General features: G+C 37.2%; 1 long non-coding RNA gene across 1 annotated transcript in view; it reads left to right on the forward strand.

The window, feature by feature from the left end:
• LOC123275697 (uncharacterized) overlaps positions 1 to 17,675 on the forward strand; it is an 18,864-nt gene extending 1,189 nt beyond the window's left edge. The window contains exons 1-3 of the long non-coding RNA XR_006511729.2: positions 1 to 122; positions 4,093 to 4,232; positions 16,266 to 17,675. The exon at positions 1 to 122 is cut by the window's left edge and continues 1,189 nt beyond it. This is a non-coding gene — a long non-coding RNA (uncharacterized lncRNA). The remainder of the gene's footprint in view (positions 123 to 4,092; positions 4,233 to 16,265) is intronic.
• Positions 17,676 to 19,512: the final 1,837 nt, after the last annotated feature.

Here is a 19,512-nt window from a genome sequence, read left to right on the forward strand (position 1 = left end):
CCTTCCCCGTCTCCAGGCTTTAAAGTAATTCCTCTGTTCATACAACAACAGCCATCCGAAATTCAGAAACTGTTGATGTTATTTCACTGAAGTATTTGGATTGCTTGCTCTGATTGATTAAGGTATTCCATTTATCTGCTGTTTTCATAGCTTTAGTTTCCAAAAGTAAAAAACTCACCCTAAGAAATAGGGTAAAGAAGTTTGCTATAAAGATACTTATGGACTTAGAAGTGGAACTGCAGCTCTGTCTCTCTCTCATGGGTCATAATTTCTACTTCCCTCGGTTTCTGCTCATCATCCGCCTGGTGGCTGACTTATCATTTCTGCTCCCTTTTAACTTCTGCTTGCACATGACTTGGACTTCTTATAGTACTATGCTAGGTGCTGGAAATATAGCGGTGAGTAAGATGGCCCTGACCCCTCATGGGACTCACAATATGGCGGGGAGTAAACAAATAGTCTCACACACACACACACAGAGTCATGATATGCTATGAAACAAACATACAAGATGCAATGAGAGCATACATTAAGGCAGTGTAATTTAAAGTGTGGGTCATGACATATGAGTGAGTCATGAAATCAATCTAGTGGCTTAAGACCAGTATTTTTAACAAAAGAAATAACAGACAATATCCGAGTAAATCACACATAGTAAGGAAAAGTATTGTTTTGTGAAAACTTTGTTTCAGTTTATATTATCAGTGAATAAACAGACAAAAATCCAGGTCCTTGTGGAGTGTGCTTTCTAGGGGAAAGAGGATAAAAAAATTTAAAAAATAAACTATACGTTTTTAAGGAAACCTCTTGTGTCATATCATAAGAATGGAAAAAGTCAGTGAACTATAAAATTCATATTAATTTATTTTACTTAAAGTGTACATCATGATGATTTGATTCACATTGTGAAAGGATTCCATCTAGTTAATTAACACATCCACCATCTATCAGATATTTATCTCTTTTTTGTGTGTGTGAGAACATTTAAGTTATACTCTCTTAGCGAATTTCAATTATACAATACAGTGTTATGAACTGTAGTTACCATGTTTTCCATTAGTTCCTCGGACCTTATTCATCTTATTGCTGAAAGTTTGTACCCTTTCTTTTTATTTTCTTTTTTTTTGAGGAAGACTAGCCTTGAGCTAACAACTGCTGTCAATCCTCCTCTTTTTGCTGAGGGAGACTCACCCTGAGCTAACATCTGTGCCCATCTTCCTCTACTTTATATGTGGGACACCTGCCACAGCATGGCTTGCCAAGTGGTGTGTAGGTCCGCACATGGGATCTGAACCAGTGAATCCCAGACCACTGAAGCCTAACATGTGAACTTAACCACTGCACAACCCAGCCAGCCCCAGTTTGTACCTGTTTACCAACCTCTCCCCATTCCTCTCACCACACAGCCCCTGGCAACTACTTTCTGTTTCTATGAGTTTGACTTCTTTTTTTCTTCCTTTTTAGATTCCACATATACATGATATCATGCAATATTTGTCTTTGTCTGGCTTATTTCACGTAGCATAATGTCCTCAATCTCCATCCCTATTATTGCAAATGGCAGGATTTCCTTCTTTATTATGGCTGAATAGTATTCCATTGTATGTGTATATATGTATATATATACATATATGTCACATATTTATCTCTTTATCCATTGCCAGACACTTAGATTGTTTCTGTATCTTGGCTATTGTGAATAAGTCTGCAATGAACATGAGAGTGCAGATATCTCTTCGATTATCCTGTTTTCATTTTCTTTGTATATATACCCAGAAGTAGGATTGCTGGATCACACGGTAACTCTGTTTTTAATTTTTTGAGGAACCTCCATACTGTTTTCCCTAGAGACTGCACCAATTTACATTTCCACCAATAGTGTACAAGGATCCTCTTTTCTCTACATCTTTGCCAAGACTTCTCTCTTGACTTTTTGATGATAGCCATTCTAACAGGTGTGAAATGATATCTCATTGTGGTTTTGATTTCCAGTTCCCTGATGATCATTTATATTGAGTACCTTTTCATATGCCCATTGGCATTTGTATGTCTTCTTTGAAAAAAATCTCTATTCAGTTGCTTGCTCCATTTTTTAATCAGATTGTTTGTTTTTTGCTATTGAGTGGTGTGAGTTCTTTATATATTTTAGATATGAATCCATTATAAGATATATAATCTTCAAATATTTTCTCCCATAAAGTGCCTTTTTATTTTGTTGATGTTTCCTGTGCTGTGCAGAAGCTTTTAATTTTGATGTTGTCCCATTTGTTTGTTTTAGTTTTTGTTGCCTTTGCTCTTGGTGTCAAATCCAAAAAAAAATCATTGCCAGGACCAATGTTGAGGAGCTTACCTCCTGTGTTTTCTTCTAGGAGTTTTATGGTATCAGGTCTTACATTCAAGTCTTTAATCCATTTTGAGTTAATTTTTGTGTAGGGTGTAAGATAGTGGTAGTTTCATTCTTTTGCGTGTGGCTGTCCAGTTTTTACAGCACCATTTATTGAAGAGACTATCCTTTCCTCATCGTATATTCTTGGCTCTTTTGTCATGAATTAATTGACCATATATGCATGGGTTTATTTCTAGGTTCTCTATTCTGTTCTATTGATCTATATGTCTGTTTTTATGCCAATACAATATTGTTTTGATTACTATAACTTTGTAATATAGTTTGAAATCAGGACGTGTGATGCCTCCAGGTATTCCACATTTTCTGAGGCTGCATCTTTTTATTTTGAGACCATGCTTCAGTTTTGAAAAGGTAGAATATGATTCCTTTATACAGGCATTGATGTAGTTTTATCATATGCCACAGAGGCTACCAATGCTTTTCTCCTGGATCTTCACTCACAGTGTTCACAGCATTTATTTTATTTTATTTTATTAAGTCAGATTCCTCTGCTTTGGTCACACACACACATACACTCCTTAATCTTAGCAAATTTAAATCTAAAACTGTTCATTTAAAGCAGAGCTTTCTATCTAAGCACAGATTGGTACATTTATTTTCTAAGGGAAGTTCAGTGTCCTTCATAATCTTTTAGTATTTGTAATTTGTGAAATAGAATTAAAGTACTTAAGCCGGTTGTTTAGAATAACATTCCAATTTAATCTACAATAAAATCTAATTCTAACCTTAATAATTAAAAATGTGTAATATTTGACTTTAAAAAAATCAGACTGGAAAATATTTAACCTGTTTTAAAAAACTTTAATAATTGTTTCAAATAACTTTTTTTTCTTTTCTTTTTTCCTGAGGAAGATTTGCTCTGAGCTGACATCTGTTGCCAATCTTCCTCTTTTTGCTTGAGGAAGACTTTCCCTGAGCTAACATCTGTGCCACTCTTCTTCTATGTTGTATGTGGGTCACTGCCACAGCATAGTTGCTGACAAGTGGTGTAGGTCTGCACCTGGGTTCCAAACTCAGGCCACTGAAGCAGAATGCACTGAACAACCACTTGGCAATGGGGCTGGACCCCAACTTTTTTTCTTGTTAAAAGGTAAAACATTGCCATTGTAGAAAATAAACAAAAGTATAAAGAAGAAAATAAAAATCACCTGTAGTCATATCACTTAGATATAATATCACTATTTATATTTTACAGTATTTCCCTCCATTTCCCAAGCATACATTTAAAGTATATTTTAATTTTTTTAGTACACTATAATATACTACTTCTGGGTAACATTTATTTATTTATTTATTTATTAATTACTATGAGTTGTCACCATGCTAAGTACTTTACGTATATAACCCCATTTAATCCTCACGAGGCCCTTATGAAAGTAGGTACTACTATTATCCCCATTTTATAGATAAGGAAGTGAAGGCTCAGAAAGGTTTAGTACCTTGTTCAAGGTCATACATTTAGAAGGTGTCTGAGCCAACTCTAGAATACAGGCAGATCTGACTACAAAGTCTAAAATCTGTATTCTCCACCATTACCCTGACCTGCTTTTGTCATTTGCCATTAGATTGTGTGGATTTCCCCATGTCACTAACTATTCCTCATAAAATGATTTTAAGGGCTATGAAGTGGTCTGCTTTGTCAGGCATACCATAGTTACTTCAACCATGTCTCTTTGGACATTTAGGTGGCTTCCAACTTTGAAGGCAAGGACTATGTGCAAGTCATCTCTGTATCCTCAGCATCTGGAAAGGCGTCTGGCACTTTGTTCAGCCTCCAAATATCAGCAGAATGAAACTGGAGAGAGGAAAAAGAAGTTTTTCTGAGGTAAATCACATACAAGATGAAAGACAGGCAGAAATGAAAATGACATGTTTGTGGGAAAATGAAGGAAGGATACTACTCGACAGGAACAGAGAGAACGCATATTGGAGGGGGTGGTTTTCATTAGACTCTGAATGGTAAAGAATGGAAACTCATTCAGACCAACTTTCTTAAGATGGCAATTAATCAGTAAGGAAAATAGTGATACCACAGGAGATTGTCTAGAACTATTATGGGCTCCCATTTCATATGCCTCTACTACTTTCTCTAAAATCTGTTTCAGGGTGTCTATTTGCTTCTTCTCCAATTACCAACTGGCTCACGTCCTCTTTACTCTTGTATATGCATACACTTTCTTTACCCCATGGATTAAATCAACATTTCAGCTCACTCATGGCTCATTATTGCCCATCTGTCCTCTTTCTACCTCATGCCCTTTCTGATTTTGCTCCCCAAAATGCAGGCTTGAAAGGCACAAAGATTGACATAATTGAGGAATAGTGTTGGAAGGAGAGGTTAGATGTGAACAGGCTGGCATTAGCTCTTCACTCCAGGCACAATAGACAATGTACAATTCTCTGTCCTTTTGAACATGCTGTTCCCTCTGCTTGAAATACACAACTTAAAAAAAGTCGCTCTTCTGTTTTCCCACAGTACCCTGTGCATACTCTAGCATAATACCTATAATTCCTTATTGTAATTATCTACTTACTTTATCATGACTATATAATAAACTTTTCAACAGCAGGGAGAATGAATGAATGAATACCTTAGTCAAAATTTACTTACATTTATTTTACGCTAGCATCCATTTATTAACTCACAGCATAATTCATTGAGTACTTATGCCAATTTATAAGGGAGGCACAGCTAAATAGATTGTAAGAATGGACAGGTCATTCTTATTTACCCTTGGGTAGATCCCAAACTATTACAGCTGCTGGGACAAAAACTCTCACAATGTTTCATATTAATATGCTTTTAGATGAAAAAATGCTTTAAGTCTCCAGGAAAAGGGGAAAAAGAAGGAAAAGCAAAAATAACATGATCAGCAGTGGCAAAGAGTTACCCTGCACCTAAAATGCTTAAGAGAGTTTGGCTGACAGTCTTGATCATAGTGGTACTTCTGGTGTATCACATAGGCAGACCTGCAGGTGAGATTTGGAGGCATGATGAACATTTTCGTCACCTGCCTCCTGTGTGACACACTCCTTTAAGGACAAGGCAATAATTTTTCAGTGTTCTACTAAATGGGCACAATAATGAAGACGTGGCATCTTATCTCATTCCTTGCTACTTTTTCCATAGTAATAAAGTAGTCTGCCCAAACATTTTTTTTAAAGTGTAGAATAGTCTTAAGATAGGACTATTTCTTAAATAACTTTACAGAGCAAAAACAAAGAAAAGGCTGCAGGGTTCTCTGAATCCTTTTGTTATCTTCTTCACTTAGATTTTATTTTTCAAGTGTTTTTCACCTGTTAGAAGGAAGGCATGTAAGATATTGCACAATGTTCAGCAAATTACATAGTGTACAGGAGATCAAAACCAAACCAAACAAAAACACCAACTGCATGACCCAGGCTGTACCTTCTAGGAATGTACAACATATTAATTTCAATGATATCCTTAAAGGCTCAGGCTTTTTCTGTTTTTGATTCTGTAATCTTTAACATGTTGGTTCTTGCTCTGAAGCTTGTCCACAAGATGATCTAGGATGATATGTCATCAAGTTGAAGAAGAGGAGTCATTTTCTTCCCTGTGTCTATTATTATCAGCTAGGAGAAATTTCTGCTGGACACCCCCTAGCAGGCTGGAGGGGAAGGCTTTGGGAATGGTTAGGGGAGTCTTCACAGAGGAGGTTGAACTTCAACTGAACTCTGAAGAATAGCCAGGATTTCCATAGGAAAGAGGAATTAGTTCCAAATTTTTCAGGGAACTGGGAAGAGTTTTGAGAATCAGTTTGAATATAGGTAAAAATGTTTTAATGCTCTAGGTGCATTTGATAACATTTTTGTTTGTTTGTTTTAAAGTCTGTTTTATCTCCAGGTTTCTTGTGGTTGCTGTTTGCATGACAGCTTTTTCTAACCTTTTACTTTCAATCTTCTTTGTATATTTGAACCCAAGTGTGTCTCCTGTAGTAATCATATAATTGGATCTTTTTTTAAATCTAGCTTGATAATCTCTGCCTTTGATTAGATTGTTTAATCCATTCACATTTAATGTTGTTATTGATACAGTTGGGTTTACATCTGCCATTTAACTTTTTATTTTCTGTATATCTCACGTCTTTTTTGTTCCTCTATTTCTCCTCACTGCTTTAATTTCATTAAGTAAATAGTTTCTTTTTTTTTTTTTAAAAGATTGGCACCTGAGCTAACAACTGTTGCCAATCTTCTTTGTTTTTTCCCTGCTTTTTCTCCCCAAATCTCCCCAGTACATAGTTGTATATTTTAGTTGTGGGTTCTTTTAGTTGTGGCATGTGGGACATTGCCTCAGCATGGCCTGCCGAGCGGTGCAATGTCTGTGCCTAGGTTCCGAACCAGTGAAACTCCAGGCCACCAAAGTAGAGTGTGTGAACTTAACCACTTGGCCATGGGGCCGACCCCACGTAAATAGTTTCTAAAGTAGCATTGTAATTTCATTAATGATTTTTTCCACTATTTTTTTGGTTGTTGTTATTTCTTTAGTGGTTACTCTAGGGCATAGCATATACATCTTAATTTATCAGCATCAGCTTCAGATTTATACTAACGTAATTTCAGTAAAATGTAGAAACATTACTTCTAAAGAGATCTATTCCCTTCCCCCCCTTTGTGATATTATTGTTATACATACTACATCTACAACCTCTATAAATGTCATAAACCCAATAATACATTGTTATAATTATTACTTTATATAATTTTATGTCTTTTAAAGAAGCTAAGAGGAGAAAACAGAGCAGGTATATATTTAAGAGTATCAATATATTCAGACTTTCAGCTACCTGATAAACAGGAACTGATGAACATACCTGAAACAGAAGTGGTCCCAAATTTCAGGTTCATTTTCTGGAGTTCTGTCTTAGCCTGCGTCTTGACCTAGTACTTCTTCATTCACTAGTTAGCTTGCTAATGCTCATGATCAGATGTTTTAGATTCCTTCCAGAGTTGTAGTTATCCTCAGTGAAAAGGTTCATACTAATTACCTTGTCTGCCACTATTAGAATCACATGACCTGTAGAGGGCACTTATCATGAATGGAGCTTGCAGGACTGGACGTTGCTCTGGGTGAGTCAGTGAATGAGTGGTGAGTGAATGTGAAGGCCTAGGACATTACAGTACACTACTATAGAGTTTATAAACACTGTACATTTAGGCTACACTAAATTTATAAAAAATATTTTTCTTTCTTCAATAATAAATTAACCTAAATTACTGTAAATTTTTTAAAGATTTTATTTTTCCTTTGTCTTCCCAAAGCGCCCCCAGTACCTAGTTGTGTATTTTTAGTTGTGGGTCCTTCTAGTTGTGGCGTGTGGGATGCTGCCTCAGCATGGCCTGATGAGTGGTGCCATGTCCACGCCCAGGATTCGAACTGGTTAAACCCTGGGCCGCCAAAGCAGAGCGCATGAACTTAACCACTCGGCCATGGGGCCAGCCCCAAGATATTTTTTTCTTTATATCCTTATTCTATAAGCTTTTTCCTCCTTTTAAAATTTATTTATTTTTACTTGTAAACTTTTTTGTTAAATAAACATACACATTAGCCATGGCCTACACAGGGCCAGGATCATCCATATCTCTGTCTTCCACCTCCACATCTTGCCTCACTGGAAGGTCTCCAGGGGCAATAACACACATGGAGCTGTCATCTCCTATGATAACAATGCCTTCTTCTCGGATACCTCCTGAAGGACCTGCCTAAGGTTCTTCTTGAGGAGCTGTCACTCTTTTCAGAAATACATCCATAATGGTTTGATTTTTTTCTTTTCCATCATAGATTTGCTTATAAGCAGATAATGCACCATGAACATTCCTCTCTATTAATGAAACCTTTTAGTGTTGGGATCCATGTTTTCCAACTTTTTAAGGAGCTTGTTGAGGTCTGCAAAAGCTTCTGCTAAACTCTTCACTGTGAATTTTCTTGGGGGTTCTTCTTCTGTTTCTTCTGCAGTTAACTTTTCTCTTGCCTATTCTTTAGCTATCCATTCCTGTTCCAGCTCCAACAACTCCTCACTATTCAATTCCTCAGGAACCACCTCTAGGAGCTCCTCAAGGTCATCCTCATTCACACCCAGGTTGAAGTTGTTTGCCATTGATATTGAACCTGAAGTGAGTTCACTCACCTGTTGCATAGCAAGCCAATCTCTGACACTGGGTGTAGTGGAAGAAAGTAGGAATTTTATTATTGCACAGCACTGAACAAAGAGAGAGGGCATCTAACACCAAAATCCCAAACTCTCTGAAAAGTTAAAAGGAAGGGTTTTTATTTGGGGTTTTAGGTAGGGGAGGGGGAGCATACAGCCTTGTTGGTCGGAGCTTTTCCACCAGCCTGTGTTTGACCTTGAGACTACTTGCAGGGAGGAGGGAGCCTGTGACCTTGCTGTTCAGCAGCTTTCCCACCAGTCTGTATCTCCTTACAGGGAGGAGATAATGAATCCAGGTGCTTATCCTTGGCCATTTGTCTCTATGGCGGATAGTGGATTCTGGAGCCAGGAAGCCAACGAGTAAGCAGGGAACGAGTGTTCTGGTTTTAACCACGTATATGCTGGGTTTAATGTAGGGAAACTGATATCAGGGCTGGTATCATCATCTCAGCCACAGCTTTGTTGATTTTTGAAAACTCCTCATCCTTGGTAAATCCTTTGAAGTCATGGACAAATCTCTTGAGTGTCTTCTTCCAGATATCATTTATGCACTCCTTGGTGACATCATCCCAAGCCCAAGCAGGGTTCCTGATGCAGTCTTAGGTGGTGTAATCCTTCCAGAATTGCATGAGTGTCTTGCTCAGTTGCAGCAATAGCCTGGGCAAAGGTCCTCCTCAGGTAGTAGGCCTTAAAAGATGCTATAACTCCTTGATCCATTGGTTGGATCAAAGAGGTGGTGTTTGGAGGGAGAAACAACACTTTGATATTGGGATGAACATCATCAATCAAAGGAGGATTCCGGGAGCATTATCAACAATAAGAAAAATCTTGAAAGTTATGTTATTCTCCAAACAGTACTTCTCCATTTAGCTGGCATAGTAATTTAGGAGGGAATCTTGGAAGAGAAACTGGGTCATCCATGACTTCTTACTGCTCCTGTAGTACACAGGCAATGTGTGCCTATTGATATGCTTGAAGGCACTGGAGTTCTCACTGTGCCAGATCACAAAGGGTTTTAATATGTAGCCTGCAACATTGCCCCCAAGCAAGACTGTTATCCTGTCCTTAAAAGCCTTGAAACCTGGCATTGACTTAGCCTCCTTATGGATGAAAGTCCTTTCAGGCATCTGTTTTCATTCATACTGAATATTTGCTCTGGCAAATAATTTTCCTCCACAATCAGCTTATACAGAGTTTCCAAAAGTTATTCAGCTGCCTTCACATCAGCAATTGCAGACTCACCTCTCACTTTCACATTATGTAATGAATAGTGATTCTTAAATTGTTTAAGCCACCCAGAGCTAGTAGTAAATTCAACATCATAGTCAGGTCCAGCCTTTTCTTTCAGTGTCGCAAACAAACTTTTTGCTTTGGCTGTGATTGTCGTGGTGAAAGGGGTACACTTCTGTGTCTGGTCCTCTATACAGGTAATTAGAAGTTTCTCCAAGTCTGATATAGGCCCTTCTTGAACTTTTGTTAGTCTTGCAGTTTCAATTAAGCAGATCCTTTAACAGATTCCGTCACTTTTTTCTTGTTCTTTAAGATCTTGGCTATGGTGGAATGGGACATGCCTCGCTGGTGAACAATAGCCAACACCGATTTTCCACCTTTGTACTCCTTAATCACTTTTAATTTCATTTCCAGGTCAATCATTCAACATGGCCTCTTACTGGTGACATTAGCTGTGGATTTTGTATGCTTAGAGGCCATGATGAACAAAATAACATGAGGTTAAATCAAGCGCCAGAGAAAATGATACAATCAAGAGACATGGTAAACATGAGATACATGAGGCTGCTGCTTGTGTAACATGGCCTACTGTTTTACAGTAAACCTTTGTTTATAAGTAGAAAGAGTATACTCTAAAATAATGATAAAACGCATAGTATAGTAAATACATAAACTAGTAACATAGCTGTTTGTTATCATTGTCAAGTATTATGTACTATACATAATTGTTTGTGCTATACTTTTATATGACTGGAAGGGCTGTAGGTTTGTTTACACCAGCATTACCACAAACATGTAAGTCATGAGTTGCACTACAACATTACAATGGCTATGACGTTACTAGGTAATAGGAATTTTCCAGCTCTATTATAATCTTATGAGACCATCGTTGTATATGTGGTCCATTGTTGACCAAAATGTCATTATGCAGTACATAACTGTACTGCAACTCTCTTATTTATCAAATATTGAGTTTGCATACTTAGTTTCTTATGTTTATTTTATAAAAGTTAAGAAAAGCTTACTTTATGGCAAATGTCATCCTACTTTCTTGAACTGATTAAGGGAGAGTGACTTCTTAGGAAAATTCCTTATTAAATAAAAATGCAAAATATGTACGGTTTAGAGCAGAAAAGAGCTCTATAAAGATATTGTCCAAAAAGGGAGAGAAATCTCTTTCCCTCCAGGTTTTTCCTCTGGGAATTTCTCACATTGTTTTGGGCAACTACCACTTAGCTCCCTCAGAGGTAAGTTGTTTCCTTTAAAACATCCACCCAAAGGTAGACAAAGCCTCAACCTCCCACTAGATAGGCTTTTGCTCTGTGTATGTATATGCTTTTAAAAAATTATGCCTTCATACTAATATTGATAATTCCAAACAAATGTCACAGGATCTTTCTTATCTTTCCTTATTTTTATATTTATATCTCCCTTCTCCTTCAGGGAGAGCCCAGGCTCTCAGTGGGATGACTCAAAAGCAAATTCTACCTATCTGCTGAGTTATCCAGCAAGATTGAGCCTCAACTGCCCATGGTTGTAATTTACTTAGTAAAAGCTAACTTTATTGCCTTTCTTTTTCCCTTCCCTGTCTCACTTCTCCATTCCACTGCTGATGCTTCTGAGAGTCACCTCCCAACTAAACCATCTGCACTCAAATCCTTGTCTCAGGATATGCTTCTGGGGAAACCAGTCTAAGACACACCCCATGCACCTACCCACTGATCCCGAATACCAAGAAATGGTCTTGCAAAAACTACCAATATACAGGTTCAAGGCACAACATTACATTAACAATACAGTAAACTGTATGTAGAAAGTAAAATATAGTACGAATTCAGTAAGAAAAATTTTACTTTCTCATATTTATATTTTAACACGCAGTTCTTCCATTTTTATCATAAAATAGAACTTTACTATTAATGTTAAGTTTATTTATGAGTTAAATTATGGACTGTACCCATAAAGGAATGAAAGAAAAAACAGAAGGAAGCAGGGAAGGGAAAAGGAAGAAAATAGAAGATAAAGAGGGAAAAAATGAATCTATTTACAGGTAGAATGTTCTATCTTTAAATGAACTTGGTGAATCATGATATTAGCACTGTGTCATTTGACCCACAGATCCATGCCTCCAAGGATCAAATATAGGAATAAATTAACACTGAAGCCTTGATTTTGATCTCAGGCAAAAAAGAGGTAGCATCACTTCATAAAATGAGCTATTTGTGAAAAAAAGCTTTGATTAAAACAAGCCTCTTATTTTTTCCCTATCACCTCTGGTTCAGTTTTAGGATAGAAAGGAATAAAAACAGGAATGTTCTCAGATCAGCACCAGTTTAAGAAGAATGGTTGTTCACATGATATAACAAAACATCTCTCGACCTTTCAGAGAAAAGAAAAATGCAAGTCTTCACTCTAAATCTACTATAGAGATAAATTGAAAACATAATAGCCAGAGAAAACTATAAACTTAGTGTAAGGAAATCTCTATTTTAAAATGCATCATAGGTAAAAAATTAATGGAAAATTAAAAAAATTATAGGGTAGTTATTCACAAAAGTATTCAACAGCACTCTTTACATATATAGTCAACTTCATTTTACAAGCAAAAATGCTATCATAAATTATTGGAAAAGATCCAAACCTCTAGAGTAGAAAATCTCCTTGATCTTTTGTATTTGTTTGTATAGAAATTTTCTTCATAAAGAGCCTTTTCAGTGAAGAACAGAGAGTACAGTTATTTATGAAGTTGTCCTTTTATTTAACCAATGAATTTAATGGAAAAGTCTTCCTATGATTTCCTTTGTCAGTCTCTAAGGTACCACTTCCCTCCCAGTTGGAGACTCCTTGAGTCTTTAGCTGTGTCTGAGATATTAGGAGTGGATCTATCACCTGGATCTGGGATGCTGGCATTTACCTATTTGACTATCACTTGCCATTTGAACAAGTAAAATCCCAAGTAAGTCATGTGAAACAACCCTGAGTTTTCCATAGCCGTTGGATTTGGCTGTTGTCTTCACTCAACAAGGGCTAGCTTTCCAACTCCTACCTGAGATCTGAAATCAAAAGACTTGGATTCAAGTCCTGACTCTTCTACTACTTTCGGTGAATGATTAAAAAGAAGCTGGATTGTCGGGGCCGGCCCATGGCCGAGTGGTTAAGTTCGTGAGCTCTGCTTTGGCAGCCCATGGTTTTGCCAGTTCAAATCCTGGTCGTGGACATGGCATCGCTCATCAGGCCGCGCTGAGGAGGCATCCCACATGCCACAACTAGAAGGACCCACAACTAAAAATACACAACTATGTACCAGGGGGCTTTGGGGAGCAAAAGGAAAAATAAAAAATCTTTGGGGGAAAAAAAAATAAGCTGGATTGTCCAATAAATAACTCTAGAAGTTCTTTTTGGGTTGTCTGGATGAACTAGCTGGGGGCAGGGACACTTCCCACTCACCCGTGGAAGCAGCTGTGTCTGAAACAACTTGTGGCACCAGTGGTTTCCTTTCTCCCCAGAGGGAAGAGCTGTAGCCCAAAACGACTTCCCACAAGAGAAAACAACTAGTGTTCACAGACAACTGGCAAATAAACTCAGACCATCTAGTGCCCAAGCCCAGACTTTATGTCCCATTTTTGTAAGTCCACTCTCATTTGGCCCTATAAAAAGGAGAGCAACAGGGAGTGGGATCCCTTTTGAAGCACAGCCTGGTTATGCATCCAGTTGTATTCTGGCCCTACCTAGCTCACCTCTTTGCAAGATGCCCAGAGAATGGGGGATCCTTCTGCCTGTGGCATATTCCAAGTGATACTGCTGATGTTTGCAAAAGCCCATGGCTTTCAGTGTGATAATTAACTTCTTTGACCCTTAGTTTCCTTCTCTGTGAAAAAGGAAAAAACAATACTTATCTCACAGGATTGTTTTGAAGATTAAATTTATCTATTTGTTCAACCGTGGTGAAACACTATTAAGTTAGCTCTCATGTATACCTTTGCTGCATAGGTTAAAATAAATCACCTTTGAGAGAGTCGTGATGTCATGAAAAGGGCATGGATTTTTGAGTCACAGATTTGGCTTTACATTTCGACTTTGTTTCCTTGTGTGTTGTGCTTTGTGTTTACTGTGACTGAGTAAATTCTTAACTCTCTGAACTTAAGAGAGAGTGTGAGTATTAAATGAGAGGATGTCTATAAAAGGACTGAGTATACTCTTGGTATCTAGTACATGCTTGTTAAATTGTTCATTTGCCTTCCTGCTTCCCTGCCTCCGTTCCTCCTTTTCTCTCTTCCTCCTTCCTTCCACTTATGCTTGCTTGCTTCTCATGTCATTCTAACTTCTTTGTTCCACCTATCCTGACTCTTTCACCCTCCAAATCTTCCCCAAAATGATGTGAAATGCTTTCCCAAATTCCACAAATTCCTCATATGCTACATGGAATGCAGGCATGAATCCTTAGCTGATGTGGGTATAGGGCTGGGTGCACTTTCTGGAGGGACCTCTAGCTTACTCTGCATGAAAAAGTTGGACAATGAACTCCATCTTTGTGATATTTGTTTTTAACTCATCAAAAAGTGCAGTTAATTCTCACATCAGTAGTCAGCAGATTTTCATCTTCCTGCATTTCTGGGATGTTTTTTTACTTCCCTCTTCTGGTGAATTTCTTTTTAGATTTCTTCAGAGTGCAACTGTAATTTGAAAGGATGTAGTAAACAGGTCAATAATTCTAGAGTAGCATCCAAATACTACTCCCACTTTTTCAGCATCTGAGATGGTGTTGTCATTTCACACAGTGGGCTTGCTGACGTCAATGGATCCGGAAAGACTAGGAGAAATTGAGACTTGGAATTAGACATTTTCCTGAGCTACTGGGTAAATAGAACCCAGCTGAGATGATGATGAGAGCTCTGTTAGGATAGCGGAAGGAAGCTCTAGGGGTCTAATTCAAATAGCTTCAAGTCCTAGACAGATAAGCAAATTAATAAAGGGGAAGGTATAATACAATAGGGAGTACTGGAGACTCCCTATTGTATGGCAAACTGGAAAACATATTTTTGGCCTAAAGACATTCACATTTTAAAATTTCAAATATTGAGTATGCCAAATCAACTGTGTTATTAGGCTAAATTTGTTGTATGGTCCACCAGTTTGTAACCTTGCCAAGACTTACAGAACTTAAAGAACTCTAGGGAATTGTAGGGGAGGAAGACATTTCCTCTATCCTGTCTGGGTTCTTCTGGCCGGAGAACGAATTAAATTCACATGAGACAGAATAACAGGAGAAAGTTAAACAAAGCTTTATAACATGTACACATGGGAGAGGCTCAGGCAACCTGAGCAACTTGCCAAAATGGCCGAAGCCACCACCTTAAATACCAACCTCAGCTAAAGACAAAGGAGGATGTTGGGGGTGGGGGGAGTCAGTTACAGGAGGTTACCAGACAAGTACAGTAAACAAGAGTAAGATTATGCAGATTTAAGTCCTTGCCTTCCACATTGATTAAGAGTTTCTAGAGATAAGGTCATCCCTCCTTCCTGGTACAGAGAGGAAGACAACCTTACAGATGGAGATTTCCTTTACAATGTAAATGTTTCTTAACAAAGGGTAAGTAAACTCTGCTTTTCAGAGTTCCTTTCCTGTCTGCAGTTTTTAAAAGTAACCAGACCAAAATAATCCTCATGCCAAAGAGACATACCTTGGGGTGGCCAATTCCAGTCCCCCACAGAATACAGCAACAGAATAGTGGTGAGCCAGAAAAGTGGTCATCATCAGGAAGTCTCAACCAGACTTAAAAGGGGTGACTAGAGAGTGAGTGTTTTTATGGCACACAGTATGAGGGAAGCAAGCCAGCAGTTAACAGAGTGCCAGTTTCTAGGGGTGAGAGTGGCAAGAGGCAGGCTCAGTGGAGGGCTCCAAGCCCTCTGTGATAGGAGAGGGAACAAGACAGAGTTCCCAACCAGGAAGGCCTAGGGTATGAAGGTGGTGATCATTACTGAGAATTAGAACTAGGATGCAACAAATGACAAGACCAGGAATCATTTATTACTGAATCACTTGCATGTCCAACTAGTGATCCTCAAATCCCTTAAAAATATTTTCATTGCTTCTTAAAAACTGATTTTTTAATGGTTTATTATAGGGAATTTAGAAAATACAGAAAAGCATAATAAAAAAGAACTTTTGAACTGTCCTACTGAAGGGAAGACAGCAGTTTCCAAAGCTTGGGACCAGGCAGAGAATCAAGAACTTCTTTCTCTGGGAAGAGGATTTGGGGATATGGGTGCAGGAAACTGGGTTAAAGATAGAAATGGGCTGGCCAGGCTTCATGAATTGTCTACAGCAGGACTGATTTGACTATTTCTGATTATTTATCATGATTTTTGTTTCGAAAATAGTTAGGAACCAGAATATAAAAGCTAGCTCTTGTCCAGTTAGATCTTCAGTGTTCATAATATAACTTAATCTTTTTTAGGAGCTGTGAACTCTCAGGACGTCAAATATTCACATCTTACTAAAAATGCAAGTCTTATATTACTTTTTGGAGATGATGGACTATTTTGGATTATATAAATCTTTCACATCAGGGACGATGTTGTTTTTGGATAATTCTGGTTTGGCTAAATATTTGAATAGAAGAGTATGACTCTTTTTGGTCTTCAACTATTGGCCTGTTTTATGTAATGGTTGTAGGCTACTGTATGTGTTTTTAGTATAAGAGTACTTCCAGGGCAAACAACAAGTCAATTGAGACTATAACTATATGCCTCAGGCCAAAGTTAATTGTTATCAGCTGATATGTTACCATATTGAATTCTAATTCTGGAGCTTGTATTCAAAAGCTATTATTTGACTGCAAGAACAAATGATTTTTTACAAAAAAAGAGATATTTTAGAAGAGAAATATGATATTTAGAGCAGGAAATTTCAGCTTGTGATTCTCTGGGCTAGTCTTAAACTGCACTCGTACCTCTTCTAAAATAAACAAAGTAAATCATCCATCATATGCTCACATAGCGGCATTTTCACTGAATAGGGGCTTTGTACATAACATGTCTCCAAAACGCAAAATGTAAGATTTCTCATGTGTGACTGCCACAGTGAGGCCACTCAAGCATTTCTAACATCTGATATTCTAACATTATTTGTATGCTTAGTTTTTCTTTAAACTTCCTTTTTAAATTTTTTTTTGGCAATAGCCACATCTGCTTCAGCAATTTTGTGATTTTTAAACTTCCGTCTGCAAAAGGGTTTTAAAAACATGTGTGTTGCTTATTTAATTATTATCTGTTTTGAAACTTGAAAAAAATGTAATAAAAGTGATAAGAAATTGAATTATAAGCATTCTTGAGAGAATTTATGCCAGGCATATTTTGCTTATAGGTTCCAGCTCAAGATATTTATGTAGTAGAAACAATGATTTACAATGGTAAACATCTCTAGCTGAATCATCAGTGAATGTTTAATGGATTAGTTAAGAAACAGTAACTCAGGAAATAGAAATTCTAATCTTAGCTCTTTCTGATATAATTTCATGATGTCAAGGCATTCCTTTCACTCTAAGTTATCTCAATGTTGTTTATTATGAAATTTGGGAAACTATTAATAAATACCCACTTAACAGTGTGGAAAAAACATGAAAGAGACTTTTTGGCATCACAGAAAGAGAAATAACCCCAGAGTTAGAAGATCTGGTTTTTAAACATAGCCTTGTCACTTAAAATAGCCATCTTAATTTAGACAAGCCATTTTATTTTCAGAGGCTGTCATTTTTTCTTATCTGTCAAATAGAGTTAATAATATATATCTTATTTACTTTGTAAGGCTGTAGGGAAGAACATAATGAAATAATGTCAGTAAAAGGACTTAATAAATTGTGAAATGCTATATAAATGAGTTATAATTTCAGAAATAACACCAGGGCTTTGCTGTAGTACCATCTGCTTCAGCGTGGAATTCAGTATAATGCTGTTTTGTTTCAAAATGTTCAAAAGCGTATGTCAGTGAAAAGGCTACATCATATTCATCTTTGCAGGAATTTTGAGGTTGGTATTGTAATGAAACTGAAAGGATATTTATTTTAGAATTCTATTTCTGTTAATCATATGTATGCTATTTCAGTGATTTACATTTGTTTTGAGAAATACCATATTTTCTCTGTTCATTTATTTCCCTGTTCATTTATTCCCTATTCCTTTCACCACCAGTCCTACCCCCACAAACAATAAACTAAAAACAGATATAGAAGCACTAATGGTCACCTTCATGTTCCAGACCACTTGGTGTTCTATATCAAAGGGATTTGAAAAGATCTCATGAAGCTAGCTGTATTAAAAGCTCATTTTATTTGCTGCCCCTTCTGAAATCAGGCAAACCCCAGGTATTTCTAGGGTACAGTTGAATCTCTGATTTTTTAAAATCAAAAGCACGTTTAATAATATCAGCATTAATTTCAAATCTGTAATATCAGCATTAATTTCCATCCCTGTGTCCTCCTTAATATTCCAGATTCTTATATCCAACTGCATGCTTGATAACTCTACATAATTTCAATGTTGGTACTTGGCAGGGGAAAAACAGAATTCTTGGTACCCTATTTTGGCACACCTCTCCCCCAAACAAGTTCATCACCCTAGTCTTCCCTATCTCAATTGACAACACCATTATCACTCAGTTATTCCAACCAAAAATCTGTGTTTCCCATGATTCTTTTTTCCACTTAGTCTATATATCTAAACAGTCAATCTTTTGACTTTGCTTTTAAAACACATCCATAATCTGTGCGTTTCTTTTCATCTCTATCATTCTAGTCCAAGCCATTATCTCTCTCCATATACACACTCGCATTTTTTGATCCATTTAAGAATAAATTGCAGATATGATCCCTCATTATCCCTAAATACTTCAGTGTATGATTCCCCAATATGAGGGTACCTTCTTATACAAACACATGCAATTTTTAAAACAAGGAAATTAACATCAATTTAATACTGTTTAATATATAAGCTATAGACTTATTCAGATTTCCTCAATTGCCTAAATAAAAAAATATTCACTTTGCCGTAAATCTACAGAAGCAGCATAAGTGTTGTGTTCTGCCTAGCACGGAATGGTTGGTCCATAGATAGCACAATTTCAGTCTTACTTCTCCTAATTATTTATGTGGTACCTTGAGGAAAATATATGAAAGGAAGTTTGGACTTGGCTCTATCTAGCAATGCCTAGCTGTCAGATCTTTCTTTAGTAACTCAATATGTCTGATCCTCAGCCTCCTTAGCTATAAAATGAGTAGATTATAGAAGATTATCTCTAAGGAGCCCAGCGGTTCTAGAATTCTGTAATTCTATGACAATGGTTTCTGCTTCCATATTTTCATCTCAGGCTGAATTCTAGCACCACTTTGAGTCTCCTTGTTAATAACTGGGTTCACTACATCAAAGAGAGGATGATGAAAGGCATATTTCTTGAGCTCAAGGTCCTCCCAGGTTACTATAGGAGCTTACATACAAGGTTGTTGCTTTGGGGGAAGCAGATGAACAAAACCTGTCCTCTCTCCCTCTGATCAAGGATTTTGATTCTATATACTGATTGTGGAACTTCAACTTTAAAAACCAAAATTTACTTAATACTTACTTTTGCAACATTTTCCTCAAAGGTATTTAAGGATGAAGAGCAAAAGACAACTGCCAGGATGCTTTTAAGCAAAGCTCTTATTTCCCCTT

The sequence above is a fragment of the Equus asinus genome, chromosome 9, assembly GCF_041296235.1.
Source record: "Equus asinus isolate D_3611 breed Donkey chromosome 9, EquAss-T2T_v2, whole genome shotgun sequence".
Lineage (NCBI taxonomy): Eukaryota > Metazoa > Chordata > Mammalia > Perissodactyla > Equidae > Equus > Equus asinus.